The 17,201-nt window shown below is 41.3% G+C and overlaps 1 pseudogene; it reads right to left on the minus strand.

Annotated features, from left to right (window-relative positions):
* Nucleotides 1–15,209: 15,209 nt before the first annotated feature.
* On the minus strand, nt 15,210–15,998 carry LOC132233471 (pancreatic progenitor cell differentiation and proliferation factor-like; annotated as a pseudogene).
* Nucleotides 15,999–17,201: the final 1,203 nt, after the last annotated feature.

A 17,201-nucleotide genomic window follows, 5' to 3' on the forward strand; every position in this document is an offset into this window, starting at 1 on the left:
TTTTTTTGTTATTTTTTTATATATATATATATTTTATTGATTTTTTACAGAGAGGAAGGGAGAGAGATAGAGAGCTAGAAACATGGATGAGAGAGAAACATCAATCAGCTGCCTCCTGCACATCTCCTACTGGGGATGTGCCCGCAACCCAGGTACATGCCCTTGTCCGGAATCAAACCTGGGACCTTTCAGTCCGCAAGCCGACGCTCTATCCACTGAGCCAAACCGGTTTCGGCAAGATAACACTCTTAAGCACTAATGTCACATTTGTGATGTTTTCAGGATGCTTTTTCTTAAAGAGTTTGTGGTTTAGTCTAAACAGAATGTCAACTACACTGGGGGTTTTTGATTTATGATTGGATTTTAGCTGTCACCTCCATAGTTCAGTAATTTTTCAACCTTAGATTTAAAATGAAAATTGAACTCTGTTCAGACTTTCCCTTGCGCCCCTAAATATCCAGTTCTTGTCCAATAGGATATCTCACTCTTGCTTTTTATCAGTGCCACCAGCTATTTGCAGTTTCTAAAAGCTTTCCTTTGGGAAATCAAATCTGAAAATATTCAAAGGGCTGGCCTGCAGTTCTGCAAGCTTTTGACAAAAATGTGCATTGAATTTAGTTTGCTAAAATCTTTTTCTTTGCATAGCCTTTGGCTCTTGAGCAATTTCTGGGAAATGTTGATTATAAAATAAGCTCTTTTCAGTTGGTTTCAAAAGGTGACTCCAGATAGGTAATTGTCAAGTAGAGGCTTCTTTTCAGAGAAATGAGGGGGTGAGCAAACCCTCTGAGCCACCATTGTCCCTACCCTGAGTTGTGATCCTGCCCATTCAGTGCTTGAAAAACAGCCCTGAGCACCCACCAGGTGCATTGGAGAGCCTGCTGCCCCCTCAGGCAGGTGCGTGGGGTGCGATGGGGGGGAGTTTTGTATTTTAACTTTTCAACACAGGAAAACAGCCCTCAGATCTGTCCTTGAGTCACTGTTAAATGGAACGTGTAATTGTCTTGTTGGAGACCTGCAGAAAGAGCTGGTGGGAAAGAATGATTTGTACCTGAAATATATTCACTAGCATGTGAATCAAAAGGCCACACGTGGATAACAATCATGATCTTGGCATTCTTTGCACTCCGAAGCCTTGAGACTTGAAGGGCAGAAGCCCACGTGCCCAGGTTACCAACCTGCCCCCCTTTGCAAGCCCCACCCACCTGGCAAGCTGGGTCTGCGGGTGGAGATGGTGGAAGGGGGGGCACCAAACTCCCCAGGACTGGGATCAAAAAGCAGAGAAAGCAGGCGCCTTATGTAAATAAGAACTCCTAGTAAAGGCCTATTTTCTGTTTCTTGGAATCCTCCTACTGGGCTAGCTTAAATTGAGAGGGGATTTGGTTTGCCTCACTGGCTGTTTCCTCCCACTCACATCACAATTACAGCCTTGTTCATTGTCATTAAAATACATTTAATATGCAACATTTTTGCATGGCCCTCTACCAAAATCTATGCAAAGATACTGTCCCTAGCACTGAAATAGTGGAAAGAATACTAGACACAGGGACAGAAGGCCTGGCTTTCAATCCTGGGTCCACCTGGGATGTTCTTTAACACGTTCAGCGCCCAGTCAGTCACCGGTGACTGACACTATACTTTCCATCCAGAAGACAAAACAGGCTGGGCGCTTAACGTGTTAAAAACTTTAATTGCCAGGAGCAAGCCCTCCCTAGAATCAGCTCACAGTGACTGGGTGGGACAGGGTGCTGAGGTAAAGATACATGCACACACTGAAATAGTAATGTGAAGCCACTGGGAACCAGGGGCTCTGCTGACTGTCGGCTGTGCTTTCTTTCCTGCTGTGTCTGATTTCCTGGGTCCCTCTTCTAACGCCATCCTACCTCCCACAAAGACTCTTGTTTGGAATCCCAACTACTAACTTTTCTCTGGTTCTTAATTCAAATTCTCAGCCTATAATATAACTGTCCCAGCTCATTTTGTAAAGTTAGACCTTATGATAGCACAATAAGGATTGGCTGCTTGTAGGACAAGGTCAATCAACTCCCTGATCCAGAGAAGCCCTGAGCAGCCTACTTTCTTTGCATAAAGTGTGGCAGGCCAGAAATTCTGAGGCCTGGCTTGCCCAAAACACTTGAGCAGGTTATTAACCTCTCCCAGACCCCATTTCCTCAACTGTATTATGATGGTGGCACTTGCTCCGGCCCACAGACTTATCACTCGTGCACTTAAAAAAATAAGTGTCTATTTGTTGAAAGAATTACATATGTCCCCCTTTTTCCCCCATTGACCTCTTCCAGCTCTCGCCCACCCCAAGCCTTTAGCACTCTATTGTCTGTGTCCATAGATTATGCATATATGCATACAAGGTCTTTGGTAAATTACCTCCCACCCACCCACCCTCCCCCACCTTCCCTCTGAGATTCTGCACTCTGTTCCATGCTTCCATGTCTCTGGATCCACTCTATTCATCAGTTTATTTTGTTACTTAGATTCCACATATGAGTGTGATCATGTGATACTTGTGTTTCTCTGACTTATTTCACTTAGCATGATAGTCTCTAGATCCCTCCACACTGTCTCAAAGGGTAAGAAATTCTTCTTTTTCACTGCTGCATAGTAGTCCATGGTAAAATTGTATCACAGCTTTTTTATCCACTCATCTACTGATGGGCACTTGGGCTGTTTCCAGATCTTAGCTACTGTAAATTGTGCTGCTATGAACATAGGGGTGCATACATTCTTCCTGATGGTATTTTGGGCTTCTTAGTATATAAACCTAGAAGTGGGATCACTGGGTCAAATATTTAAATTTTTGAGGAAACTCTACACTCTTTTCCATACTCATGCACTATTGAGAGCTTTCCAGGCACTGTGCTCAGCCATGGGAATACAGGGTGAACAAAACTGATGCATATCAGCCCTCATGTAGTTGACCAGGATCAAGTGAGATCACAGTTGTGGAAACACAGCTCCCAACTCCCTCATTCATTCTTTGTTCAAAGATTTCTTGAACATCTACTGTAAGTCACATCAGCACTAGGGATCCAAAAATAAACAAGACATGGTTTCTGATCTCAAGATTCTCATGGCCTATTTCAGAAACTAACATGTAAGCAAATAGTGATGGTACAAAAGCACAAGTTAGAAGGTGGAATATGAGATATGGAAAAGGGAACCTTAGCTTGGCTAAGCAAGTCAAAGTAGACTTCCTAGAGGAGGCAACATCTGAACTGAGATTTAAAAGATGAGGAGGAGTTTGTCAGGTATTCAAGCAGAAGAAGGGGGTGGGGGAGGAAGAGCTATGGACGTTCTAAGCAAAGAAAATAGTATGCAAAGCATATAAGTTGCAGAAATTATGGGGCATTTCAAGATATGCAAACACTCTGGGATTGCTGGAACATAAAATTTAAACATATGGCAAAAATATTTATGAAGCTACAAAAATAATGGAGGCCAAATTATCACATAGAACAGTGATGGCGAACCTTTTGAGCTCGGCGTGTCAGCATTTTGAAAAACCCTAACTTAACTCTGGTGCCGTGTCACATATAGAAATTTTTTGATATTTGCAACCATAGTAAAACAAAGATTTATATTTTTGATATTTTATATATTTAAATGCCATTTAACAAAGAAAAATCAACCAAAAAAATGAGTTCGTGTGTCACCTCAGAGGTGACATGTGTGTCATAGGTTCGCCATCACTAACATAGAACCTTGAATGGCCCTGCTAAGTATTTTCCATTTTTTCTCATGATCCTGGGGAGGGGAGTCATGAGAGAATTTAAATACTGGATTAGTCCCAGAAAATGATCTGAATGAACCATCTCAGAATCATTTTTCACAACCAGCATCCTGGGGGACAGGGCTAGGCTAGATTAGAGAGGGCAAGACCAGAGGCAGAGAGGCAGTAAAGAGACAGCTGCAACTGATGAAGCAATAGTGGGTGGAGAGGAGGTGAGCATCTCCAGAGAGCTTTAGAAGGTAGAATTGACAGAACTTGCTGATTGTTTTGGAAATAGGGAAGAAAAAAAATGAAATGATGCCTGTGCTTCTAGCCTGGGAGAGTATAGGGAGGAGGATACTGGGCAATAGGGTGCTCTGATATTTGTTCAAACATTATTCTGGGTGTTTCAGTACGGTGTTTTGGGTGAGATTAACATTTAAATAGGTTGGCCTGAGTAAAGCCGACTGCCCATCCAATCAGTTGAATGGTTGAATAGAACAAAAAGGCTGCCCTTTCCCCAAGTAAGAAGAAATATTCCTGTATGATTACCTTCAAAGAGGGACAGCAGCTTTCTCCTGCCTTCAAACTGGAACTGAGACCTCAGTTCTTCCTGGGTCTCAGGCCTGCTGGCCTTTGAACAAGAACCCCCCGCCCCAGCTCTCCTGGTTCTCAGGCCTTCAGGATACAAAAGGATATACAGATGTCATTGCAATATTCTGTCAACTTTTCTACATGTTTGAAAACATTCAAAGTAAAACTTGGGGAAAATGTTCTGAAGTCAGGAAGTGTCAGAAGACAATTGGAAGACAGCTCCTACGAAGAGTCACTAGACCTTCTCTCTCCCTTATTCTCAACCTCCCGTCTTTCCTTTTTTCCTCAGTGAATCTATTTTACTTAAATGCAATGTTATGACACACAATAGACACTGTAGTTAAACATAAATAATAAATCTACCCCTTTTTTGTGCAGATTTATGCTATTTAAACATTACACTGAGCAAGTCTGGCCTTAACCTTTGAATTTTTTATACTGCCACATTACAAGATAAATGTCAGTGTAAATGGAAGCTTTTCTATAAAACTCAGCAGCTTCACAGATGGCCTTTAATTCATAGTCATAAAAGATAAGATTACATTTTCGGTTGAAAATCATTTCAAAGGCTCTTCAGTTCCCACTAGAACATAATGCTACTCTTGCTGCAGGAGGTCAGCGAAATAAACTTAAGACACTGTCCTCCAGGAGTAATCAGCCAAATTGAGAAAATTACATAGAAACAAGATTTTACCTAGAATTAATATAAACACTTTCATCAGAAACCTCAATAATTATGCTGTTGTGCCCCAGGTTGCTTTCTCTGATGGGACTTGATGAGTTATCCCATATGAAAGTGAACAAGGTTTGCCAGAGGCAAATGATGGAGATATGCCTCAAAATCATTTTCTAAAAAATACCTTGAGGAAACCTACAACCATTGAGGTCATATTGTAAGGAGATCTGTCACATGGAGAGCAGTTGTTCTCTCTGGCTGCGCATTAGAATCACCCTGGGAGCTTAAAAAAGTACTGGTGCCAGAGTTCCCATCTCCTCATCCCAGTTAGTCTGGGGTGTGGCCAGGGCATCAGAATGTTTAAGCTTTCCTAGTGATTCTAATGTTCAACGAAGTTTTAAGAATTATTGTAATAGAAGCTCAATATATAGAGAGTGATTAATGAACTCTACATATTCAAAAACTAATGTGAATCAACTTGAAAATACTAAACGATGGTACCCTATAATCTAGGCTGCTTGTTCTCTACCAAAATGCACAAATGAAGAAGGAAAAAGAGAAGTCTAAGATGGAGAAAGGAGTCAAAAAATCGGTTAGATTAGAAATACGAATAACAACACGTGATATTGAATGTGAAAAGAAAGACCTGGTAGAGCTGCCTTCACATAATTCAAGGGCACACTCAAAGGCAGAGCTAGGGTCATGGATGACCGCTAAAGGAAGACAGATTCTGGCATAAAATAAGACTTTTTAAAAAGTGATGTTGTCTGGGGATGAAACTGTGAGTACTGGGAAATGGTCCCTGCAGGAGTTCAGGCATTGGCTTTTGACCTCCAGGCCAAGTTGTTTCAGAACATCTAAGCGTATTTGCTCTTTTCCTAGCAACAGCCTCCTAGTTTTTTTGAAAGCCCACTCTTCTCCCACTCTCAGTTCTGTTGAAACTGACTCTCTGTCTACTCTAGTGAAAAACACTGATCCACTCCCAACTGGGAAAGTGTGGCCACTCTACATGTGACTGGTTTAAGAATGAGCAAATAACCCAAGATGAGCCCATAAGGGCCAATGAGATGAAACTCTGCTTACATTGTTCAAGACTTTCTTTCACTGGATTTAAAACTACGAGAACGTGGTGTGGCAAATATGAATTCAGAGATATTGAAAAGAACATTTCAAAATGATCTTATTAATAACCTTAGAGAGATTAAATAAGATAATATATGTGTGTAATGAGAGGATGCTGTTATAGAAAAAGAATATTTAGCTACCAAGAAAGAGTTTTTGGAAATGCTAAATCTCATTAAAAAATTTTTTTAAAATCAATGATCATCCTGGCTGGTGTTGCTCAATGGCTAGAGTATCTGCCCACACATCAAAGGGTCTCAAGTTTGATTCCTGGTCAAGGGCACGTACCTGGGTTGCAGGTTTGATCTCCCACCCCAATGGGGGAGCAGGGGGCAACATATCCATGTGTCTCTCTCCCTTCAATGTTTCTTTCTCTCTCTCTCTCCCCCACTCCCTCCCTCCCTTACTTCCACTCTCTCTAAAAATCAATGGAAAAAATACCCTCAGGTGAAGATTAACAACAAAAAATCAATCATCAATGTACAGTGGCTATGCTCAGTGTCCTTAGCAGCATACTTTATTCAGTGGACTGCTTGATAAACCACCTTATATTATACCACTTACATGCCTGAGTTCTGCTGACAATTGTGTATATGCCGTATTTTTTATATTTTCCATAAATCTCAGTTGTTAAAATTAATTAATTAAAATATGATGTTAGCAATGAAAAAAAATCATTTATGAAGTTGAAAGATAAAGTGAAGAAATCTTACCAAAAGTAGAACAAAAAAGGACAAAGAGATGAAAACAGGAGAGAAATTATATATATGATTAATTCACAAGGATCAACATGCTAAAAAACAGAAGGCCCAGAAAAACAGAAGAGAGAAAATAGAAACAGATAAATTATCAAAAAAAATAATTAAAGAAAAATTCCTAGAATTGAAGAACAGGAGTGTTCACGGTAAGGTCCCGCCACTGAAAGCATGTAAAAGACCCACGGGAGGCACATCATCATTGTCTCTTAAGACAAATGCTTACGGCCTCAGGGCTTGGAAGAATGTAGTATCAAAATGTAGCATGAAAGAAAGGTCTTGTCCAGATTCTGAAATGCAAATCCAAACAATGCCCTGTTTTCATAAGATGTATTTCAAAAAGGCTTAGAAAATAATAAAAACATTTTAAAAACTTGATATTTTAAGGAATTCTATAGTGATCTCTTTCATAAATAGGGCTACTGAGATTTCCTGAACAAAGCTGGAAGACAAAGTAGTGACTTGAGAAAGGGAACCAGGAAAACAACCTTCCTTTAGAACCCTATCCTGTGGCTGCTGAAGGTCTTGTGCTTATAATTCCAGAATACTATATGTGACCAGCTAATGTCTCAAGATAACTTTTTAAAGCTTCAAAATTCGCTCAACAGCCGAAACCGGTTTGGCTCGGTGGATGGAGCGTCGGCCTGCAGACTGAAGGGTCCCAGGTTCGATTCCGGTCAAGGGCATGTACCTTGGTTTCGGGCACATCCCTAGTGGGAGATGTGCAGGAGGCAGCTGATCGATGTTTCTCTCTCATCGATGTTTCTAACTATCCCTCTCCCTTCCTCTCTGTAAAAAATCAATAAAATATATTTTTAAAAAAAATTCGCTCAACAAAGAACTGAATACAAAACTTTATGAGTGCTACAATTATTGTAAAATATTTCTCTAATATGGCCAATCATTAAAATTTTTTCATTAGCCAAACCGGTTTGGCTCAGTGGATAGAGCGTCAGCCTGCGGACTCAAGGGTCCCAGGTTCGATTCCAGTCAAGGGCATGTACCTTGGTTGCGGGCACATCCCCAGTGGGGGGCGTGCAGGAGGCAGCTAATCGATGTTTCTCTCTCATCGATGTTTCTAACTCTCTATCCCTCTCCCTTCTTCTCTGTAAAAAATCAATAAAATATATTAAAATTTTTTTTCATTAAAGTAAGAAATTTTGATAGTATGTTTCTATTGATGATGTTATTTCCTCATAATTTTTCTTAATATTATCTTATTAGTTTGCAAGTAAAATATTAAATTCTTTATCTTTTTTCTTTAAAATGTTGGCCCCAAGTACAAAACAATAACTTTAATTCATTTTGTTTACTCTCATAACAACTTTCATGATAATTTTATCAAGACCAAAGTGTTCCGTTTAGTATTAGGAGAAGCAAAATGTTAAGGAATGTTTAAGCTCTGTAAAGTTGAATAGAATATCATTTAAATGACAAGATATAATTATAGATTACTAAGAATATGGTACAAAAAATGTACCCAATCTCACCTCTTCATACGTAGCTGAGAACAGAATACTTCAGCGAGATATAAGATTAATAAAATATTAAAAAACAAATAATTCTGAAAGAACCAAAGCTTCCTAGTTAGAATTATCAGAGCTGGAAGAACAATTAATAAAATTTAATAAAATCTACAGTAACCATAATGGAGTAGAATCTATACTATTTGTGTGTCATTTAATTAAAATATGCCTTTTCGTTTCATTTTATTGTTTTCTAAAAATGTATGTCCAAATACTCTATCTAAACTTATAAGACCCCTATAGGCAAATATCATACCCTATATATCTCTGTCTTAGTTCAAGTTCCTAGAGGAGGTCTGGGAACAGGTGGTTTATTTGGGATGCGATCCTAGGGAGCAGAAATAGGAGATTAAAGCAAGAAAGGAAGAAAAGTCTTTAAAAGGCGCATTCTCAAGATCACTCTTAGGTAATGGGGGCCTGGCTGAAATGAGAGGTAGTCCAAGGTGATGGGACATGGGCACTGAAAACATCTGCTAGGCCCACATTCCTAGAATCATGCCCTATACTCAAAAAGGTCTCAGTAAAAGCTTTCTGAGTCATTTAATCCATTCCAGTGGCCCCTGAGGCTTTCTGCTCCAATTAGTTGATATCGTCAAAGAATATCTGAGAAGTTACATGTTTCCTTTTACAACTATATTCTAGGGTCTCATTTCATTTTGTCAGGTCTACGAGTCTTTATACCAAGTAACAGAAGCCTTCTAATGTTAGCTGAAGCTGAGGCTATGGGGTTATCTCAGGAATCCCAATATGATCCACAGACTGAATCTGGACTTGGAGATCTGAAGGTGCCCTATTCTCCGCATGCTGGGTTCTTCTCTCTGGAGAGTTTTAAATGACCCACCATGCTGAGTAGGGTTGGGGATCAGTCACCCAAGGTTCACTACCTGTGTTGAGGTGGCACTGTCAGCGACTCAGAGATCGGAGACATGACCCAGCACCTTAAAGAGCTTAGAATTTGGCTAAGAAGGCAAGGAATATTTGTTTAAAGTCTACATACTATCTAAGGATCAAATTATTGCTTTCTTGTAGTAGTATACATTATAGGAACTCACAACGGGGCTATGCCATAGTACTTGGCATGGTCAGCAAAGGCTCTATAGAGGAAGTGAGCTGGGTTTCCAAGGAGGTGCAAGATTTAGAAAAGCAAAGAGGAGAAGATGGGACAGGAAAGAACATTGTGAGCAAGCAAGGGATCAGAGGAAGGGATCTAGCCCATCTCCAAGAACTGACTTAACCAGTGGCGACAGTGACTTCACTCACTCAGATTAACTCCCTACTGAAAACTGGTCAGGATGGAAAACCAGAGTTTAGGATGTTGGAAACACCTTCCTGTTCTTTTCAAACTACATTTCAGTCATTGCCTTGCATAAGATTTTGAAAACTATCTGCACAGAATGTGGCTGTGGTACTATCTTGGGTGAACTCTTTTATACAGTCATAAGCATAATCAATCTTAACTAGGATCAAGGAACACTTAAAATTCAGCCATAACAAAGGGTTTCTAAGCAAACAAAAAAAAGTGGTTTTCTTTTTCAAGAACCTTGACACATAGGTATTTTTCCACGGAACTTAGAGATACAGATTTTATTACATTTAATATGTTGGCCTCATAATCCATTCTTTTGCTTGTGGGGTTTTTTTATTGTTGTTGTTGTTGTTGTTAATCCTCACCCAAGGGTATTTTTCCATTGACTTTTAAGGAGAAGGGAAGGGAAGGGGAGAGGCAGACAGAGAGAAACATCAATGTGGGAGAGATACATCGATTGATTGCCTCTCACAGCCACCCCAAAAGGGCTGGGGATGGAGCATGCAACCGAGGTATGTGACCTTGACCGAAATCAAACTCTTCAGTCTGTGGGCCAATGCTCTATCCACTAGTGCAGGCCTCATAATCCATTTTAACATTTCCTGCTTAAAATGATTTCCTTTGAATTGGAAGCAAAACTGAAAGTGACATCAATTCTTTTTTTTTTAAATATATTTTATTGATTTTTTACAGAGAGGAAGGGAGAGGGATAGAGAGTTAGAAACATTAATGAGAGAGAAACATCAATCAGCAGCCTCCTGCACACCTCCCACTAGGGATGTGCCCAAAACCAAAGTACATGCCCTTGACCGGAATCGAACCCGGGACCCTTCAGCCGGCAGGCCAACGCTCCATCCACTGAGCCAAACCAGTTAGGGCATGACATCAATTCTTAATTTTCTAGATCTTAACCTCTCCATTCTTTAAGACAGAACATCCTCAACTTAAATCTGTAGACCATCAAATAATCTATTATACAATGATTATAATGAAGAATATAATAATTAGTTATTTTCATCATACTACTATGTAAAAACACTCACCAAATATTTACAAGTATTAAAAATATTTTTTAATATTGTATCTTAACCAGGTGATCATTTCTTAGTTTTCTTTCTTCTACATATTTGTTAAGTAGGAAAGGTCAAATATGAAAGACTACATATTTGTCAGCCTTATCAGAAAGGTTCTTGGTTAAAGGCTCCTTTTTCCTGGAGTAACATATGCTGGACTTTTCCCACTAAGGCTTATCCCAGTTTTGCCTGGATTCTCTAGTCTTCTCTGTGCTGGAAAACCTCTCCCCAACCTCTCCCCACCCCCACTTCACCCATTCCTTACATAGTCACCAGCATCGCAACTTTAAAAAATAGTAAGATCTATATTGGGCATAAATCAAATGATAAAAAGCAACTCTAAATGGCAATAACATGAAGGAAAGATGAGTTATCCTGAAGCACGTCAGTGTTTTGACACATCCCATCTGTCAATAACTAACATTAAAGCATGCTGCGTAGTAGTGATGCCTGAGAAAGTAGTTTTATTTTAAATATCTATTTTCAAGATATTTAAAATGAGTCAAATTTCATCCTTCCAAATGATTTATTAGTTCTGGGGGGGCAGGGTTTGGGTGGGAGGGTATATAACTATCATCAGCCTAAATTGCAAAGCAAACACCTCAAACTGAAGGAATAATTCTACCTATCGACCAGATTGGATTGATGATAAGTCCAATGGAAACGAGATTCTTCTAGGCATGTCCACATGCAGACCAAAGGATGGCCCTGGCTCTAAGACTATCAATTCATAGCCAACCCTGCGTTCCAGCAGTATCTCAACACCTAGTCAGACTTTCTTTGTGGAAATGGTTTGACCTCATGACTTGATTGGGTGACTGCCCAGACCTCAGAACCAAACAGTTGTTTGTTTGTTTTTATCAGTTTTGCAAACTAGATACCTGTCTGTGCTACTCCCTTCCCCACCACACCTGTCTTGCCTGCCAAATAGCACAATTCTCCAGGAGTGATGTCTGAATATAATCCCTGCTCTTCCACTAATTGGCTATGCAATTTAGGGTAAATCATTTAGCTACGCTAAATCCAAATTTTCTTATTTGTAAAATGAGGGGTTTGGATGAGATGGTTTCAAGGTCTCTTTGAACTGTAGGCTCTTGGAGACTGTAACCTGTCCCTGATTAGTCCTTTGTCCATTGAAAGGGTGGGTTACAATTAAATGCACTGAACAAACATGTTACAGCCCAACAGTCTTTGTAGAATTCATGCTTTCCTTTCAGTTGTACCCTTGAAATAGCTATTATTTTTAAATTATTTCTTCCTAGTCTAGAATTGGCCCAGGTATAGAATAATGTCATGTATCTTATTCTCACATAGACTATGAAACAGCCAGTGTTTTTAAAAATTATAAAACCAATACCAGCTAAATGTACAGGGGAAATGTATTGGAAGGAAACCAGGTGTCTCAAAGAATTTCAGGAAAATTGGGGAGTTAGGCTTGGATACAGGAACTATAGATCCCAGTAGAGGTTCAGTCAGGGTGGTGCTGGACCTGGCATCATCGCTTCTGACCATCTGCTCAAGGCTCAATCCCACCCAGTCATCCTGAAGGATCTCTGACTGTCTCTGGCCTTGCTGTCACTCCCTGAAGAACCAGTCTCGGCAGAAGGCCTCTAATTGGCTGAGCCTTGGTCAGATGTCCAAGGAGTCCAGAGGGGACTTATCTGCCCCTCTCCAGCTTCCAGAGGGGGAAGCCAGACATCTCGGACTCACCGAAAAAGGAAGGACAACCAAAAATGACAAATGTTTGCTATAGTATTCTCACTTAAGGTTACAAATTTATTGCATCCTGGAGACATGAGTAAGAAGCTAATCATGTTATGAAAACGTTAGCATCTGCTCAATTAGTCCAGCATTTTTTCATCTCTTCATTGATTTACATGAATCAACAGTGGGCCAGTTAATGAAAACATATTTATCAGAATACTGACTAATTTGTTTGGCTGGCTTTTCATATTTACATGGCTCCTATGCATGACAAAATGAGTTTTTGGAATGAATTATGAATCACTGGAAGAAAAAAAACACATCTTCATACTGAGCAGAGGCTGTCATTAATTTTTAAAGTAAAAATTATATCTGGCATTTAGTTCTGGTCTAAAGTTCTTCACACAGCTGATGTTAATTTCCCTAAGATGTTGCATTGTCCTGTTTTGTTTTGTTTTTTTAATTTTTTTATTGATTTCAGAAAGGAAGAAGAGGAAGAGAGAGAGAGATAGAAACATCAAGATGAGAGAGAATCATTAAAAAAAAAAAAAAAGATGAGAGAGAATCATTGATCAGCTGCCTACTGCACACCCCACACTGGGGATCAAGCCCACAACCCTAGCATGTACCCTGACCGGCAATTGAACTGTGGCCTCCTGGTTCATAGGTCGACCCTCAACCACTGAGCCACACTGGCCGGGCTTAATTTTTTTAATTTTTATTTACTGAATTAGGGAAGACAGAGAGAAAATGAGAGAGAGAGAGAGAGAGAGAGAGAGAGAGAGAGAGAGAGAGAGAGAAGAGAGAGAGAGAGAGAGAGAGAGAGAGAGAGAGAGAGAGAGAGAAGAGAGAGAGAGAGAGAGAGAGAGAGAGAGAGAGAGAGAGAGAGAGAGAGAGAGAGACCCATTGCTCACAGGTTGATTCTTGCATGTGCCCTGACTGGGGATTGATCCTGTAACCTTGGCTTATCAAGACAACATACTAATATATGGTGTTGGGAAAATTGGACAGATACATGCAAAAAAATGAAACTAGACCACCAACTTACACCATACACAAAAATAAACTCAAAATGGATAAAGGACTTAAACATAAGACGGGAAACCATAAAAATCTTAGAGGAAGCCACAGGCAGCAAAATCTCAGACATATGCTGAAGCAATATCTTCACCGATACAGCTCCTAGGGCAATGGAAACTAAAGAGGAAATAAACAAATGGGACTACATCAAAATAAAAAGCTTCTGCACAGCAAAATAAACCATCAACAAAACAACAAGAAAGCCCACTGCATGGGAGAACATATTTGCCAATGTTATCTCAAATAAGGGTTTAATCTCCAAAATATACATGGAAATCATACAACTTAACAAAAGGAAGATAAACAACCCAATAAAAAATGGGCAAAGGACCTAAATAGATACTTTTCAAAAGAGGACATAAAGAAGGCCAAGAGACATATGAAAACATGCTCCAAGTCACTAATCACCTGAGAGATGCAAATCAAAACAACAATGAGGTACCATCTCACACCTGTCAGAGTGGCTACCATCAACAAATCAATAAATGACAAGTCCTGGCGAGGATGCGGAGAAAAAGGAACCCTTGTGAACTGCTGGTGGGAATGCAGACTGGTGCAGCTACTGTGGAGAACAGTATGGAGTTTCCTTAAAAAACTAAAAATGGAACTCCCATTTGACTCAGTGATCCTACTTCTAGGAATATATCCCAAGAAACTAGAAACACCAATCAGAAAGGATATATGCACCCCTATGTTCATAGCAGCACAATTCACCATAGCTAAGATTTGGAATCAGCCTAAGTGCCCATCAGCAGATGAGTGGATTAAAAAACGGTGGTACATCACACAATGGAATACTTTGCTGCTGTAAAAAGGAAGGATCTCCTATCCTTTGCAAGAGCATGGATGGAGCTGGAGACATTATGCTAAGCAAAATCAGTCAGTTAGAGAAAGATAAATAACACATGATCTCACTCACTTGTGAATTATAATGAACAACATAAACTGATGAACAAAAACAGATCCAGAGACAGAGAAGCATCGATCAGATGCTTAAACCCCAGAGGGAAGGTAGGGTAGGGCGGGTGTAAGAGGGAGAGATCAACCAAAGGACTTGTATGCATGCATATAAGCATAACCAATGGACACAGACACCAGGGGGTGAGGGCATGAGGGGGGGGAGGGAGGAGCAATGGGGGGATAAGGACACATATGTAATACCTTAATCAATAAAATTAAAAAAGACAACACTAACCAACTGAGCTACCTGACCAGGGCCACATCATCCTTGTTTTAAAAATCAGCTGGGCCAAAACCGGTTTGGCTCAGTGGATGGGGCGTCAGCCTGTGGACTGAAGGGTCCCAGGTTCGATTCCGGTCAAGGGCATGTACCTGGGTTGCGGGCATTTCCCCAGTGGGGGATGTGCAGGAGGCAGCTGATAGATGTTTCTCTCTCATTGATGTTTCTGGCTATCTCTCTCTCTTCCTCTCTGTAATAAAATATATATATAAAAAAAATCAGCTGGGATGTCTGAGCTACCTAGGATTTAGGTGACAGATGTCGGAAGAGACACTAAAGCTAAGTCTTCTCAGCCTCCTTGCAAACAATCTCACTAAGCCTTAGAAATAATTCATTACCGTATTTTTCCATGTATAAGATGCTATTTTTTTCCTAAAATCATTAGACTGAAAATTGAAGGGCTTTTTTTTTTTTTTTTTTTTTTTTTTGCTGGCTGCTTCTCATTTATTTTCCACTTGGTGCAAGGCACATGGCTATGGGGTGTTAGGCAGGCTTGCGTGTGGCTTGGGTAGTAAAGAGTGGGGCTCTCTCAACTTCCTTTTTGGTGTGTTGCTGTTTTGATATAAAAGAACCCAACTGCTTCTGCTTGCTGCAGCTGGCCTAGTCTAGGCCAGGTGGGGTGGCCAGGTCGGGTGCGAGGGAAGGGGATGGAGGAGGGGGGGAGGGGCTCAAAGAGCCTAGCGCCTCTGGAAGTCTGGTGGCTGGTGGTGGCCACTCAGGATGGGGGCCCAGCGTTGACTTTGCCAGGCTGGCCGCCATGCTGCTTCCTTGTGGCTTCCTGAGCCAGGTCACAGGTGATCATGCTGCTGGAGGCCTGGGGAGATTCCGAGTGCTCTGGGGACTCCAACACTGTGGCCATGAATGGGAGAGTGGACTTCCCAGAAAAGAAGCTTGCCCACCAGTGACCCGGGTTTTTGGGAGACCCGGGGGGTGGGGAATGGCTTCCCAGGGTACTCGGCACTTCCACAGGAGCTGTTACTGGAAGTGGAACCCAGGCGCGCCGGTAGTAGTCGTGGGTGGCCACGAGGGAGCCGCTGGAGGGGATGGCGGCCATGCTCTTGCTTGTGCACCGGTGGAAACCTTGGCGGCGACCCCTCGTGGACCTCGGCGCGCGATCACGGGGGCGGGAACGGGCCGCTAGGCCGGGGAGCCCATTTGCAGAGGAGACCGCGGGAGGCCACTCCACGACTGAGACGCGCGGAGCCGAGGGGCATCTTATACACGGAAGTCAGCCAGTCAGCCAAGGAGGGAGCCATGCAGGTGCATAGCTGCCCATACCTTGACAAACAGGCTTCCTCCAATCACAAGCATTATTGTTATTGAAATCAGCTGATGCCATAGTTGGAGATGGAGGTGGAGAGTGTGCAGATGCAACAGGGACTGGAGAGTTCTGAGCCCATAAAGATGTCAAAAAATAAAAAGATAAATACCGGTAAGCAATTGTCTTACTCTGCAAAATTCAATCAGCTATGCAAAATAGCATGGAAATAGAGCTGCAGAGAGACAATTTGGACGTCCTCCCACTGAGTGTATGATCAGACAGTGAAGAAAACAGGAAGAACAACTCCTAAAGATGCCAAAAAAGAAGGCGTTAAGAGGAAAACCAGCAAAATATTGATTTCTTAATTTGGGGTTGGAAAGGGGGGGGGGGGGGCGCGTCTTATATACGGAAAATATGGTACCTTGAAAACAAAAGTGGCCAGGAGGCTCTCACCAATTGCTGATGTTAGGTGGAACCCTCCCAAAACCCAGTACTAGAAGAGAGTTTTGTCAAGGAGCTCAAAGATTGAGAAAGTCTTCCAGATACACAGTAAACTCACAGAGAGAAACTTGTCTGAGAAACTGCAGGGGTAACGGCATGTAACAAGCCTTTTGTTTTTGTACATTTTTAAGATATTTGGGGGCCACCCAAAGAAAACCTCCCTAAAGAGAAACAACAGCCAGCAACCCAGAGTCCTCTATCCAGGAGCTCAAAGCTCTTCCCAACACTGGTCCATCCTGTGGCTCTGACTTCCAATCCACAGGAAAAGCAGGTCCTGACACATGCTTAAGGAAGTGTCTGTTCTGGCACAGAGAATGCAGTCATTATGATATAGGTTTGCATGCATGTTACAGAGACCCTCAAATGACAATGGCTTACAGAAGATAGAAGTTTGTAAAAGTCTCCCTATTCTTCACTGATATGATACCTACCTGTCCTTCAGGTCTCACTGGAAAATGTCACCTTGCTCAGCCACAGTGGCTCTGTGGTTGAGCATTGACCTATGAACCAGGAGGTCATGGTTCGGTTTGGTTCGATTCCTTGTTAGGTCATATGCCTGGGTTGCAGGCTTGATCCCCAATCGTGCGGATCAATTATTCTCTCTCATCATTAATGTTTCTAACTCTCTCTCCTTTTCCC

Source organism: Myotis daubentonii, chromosome 4, assembly GCF_963259705.1.
Source record: "Myotis daubentonii chromosome 4, mMyoDau2.1, whole genome shotgun sequence".
Classification (NCBI taxonomy): domain Eukaryota; kingdom Metazoa; phylum Chordata; class Mammalia; order Chiroptera; family Vespertilionidae; genus Myotis; species Myotis daubentonii.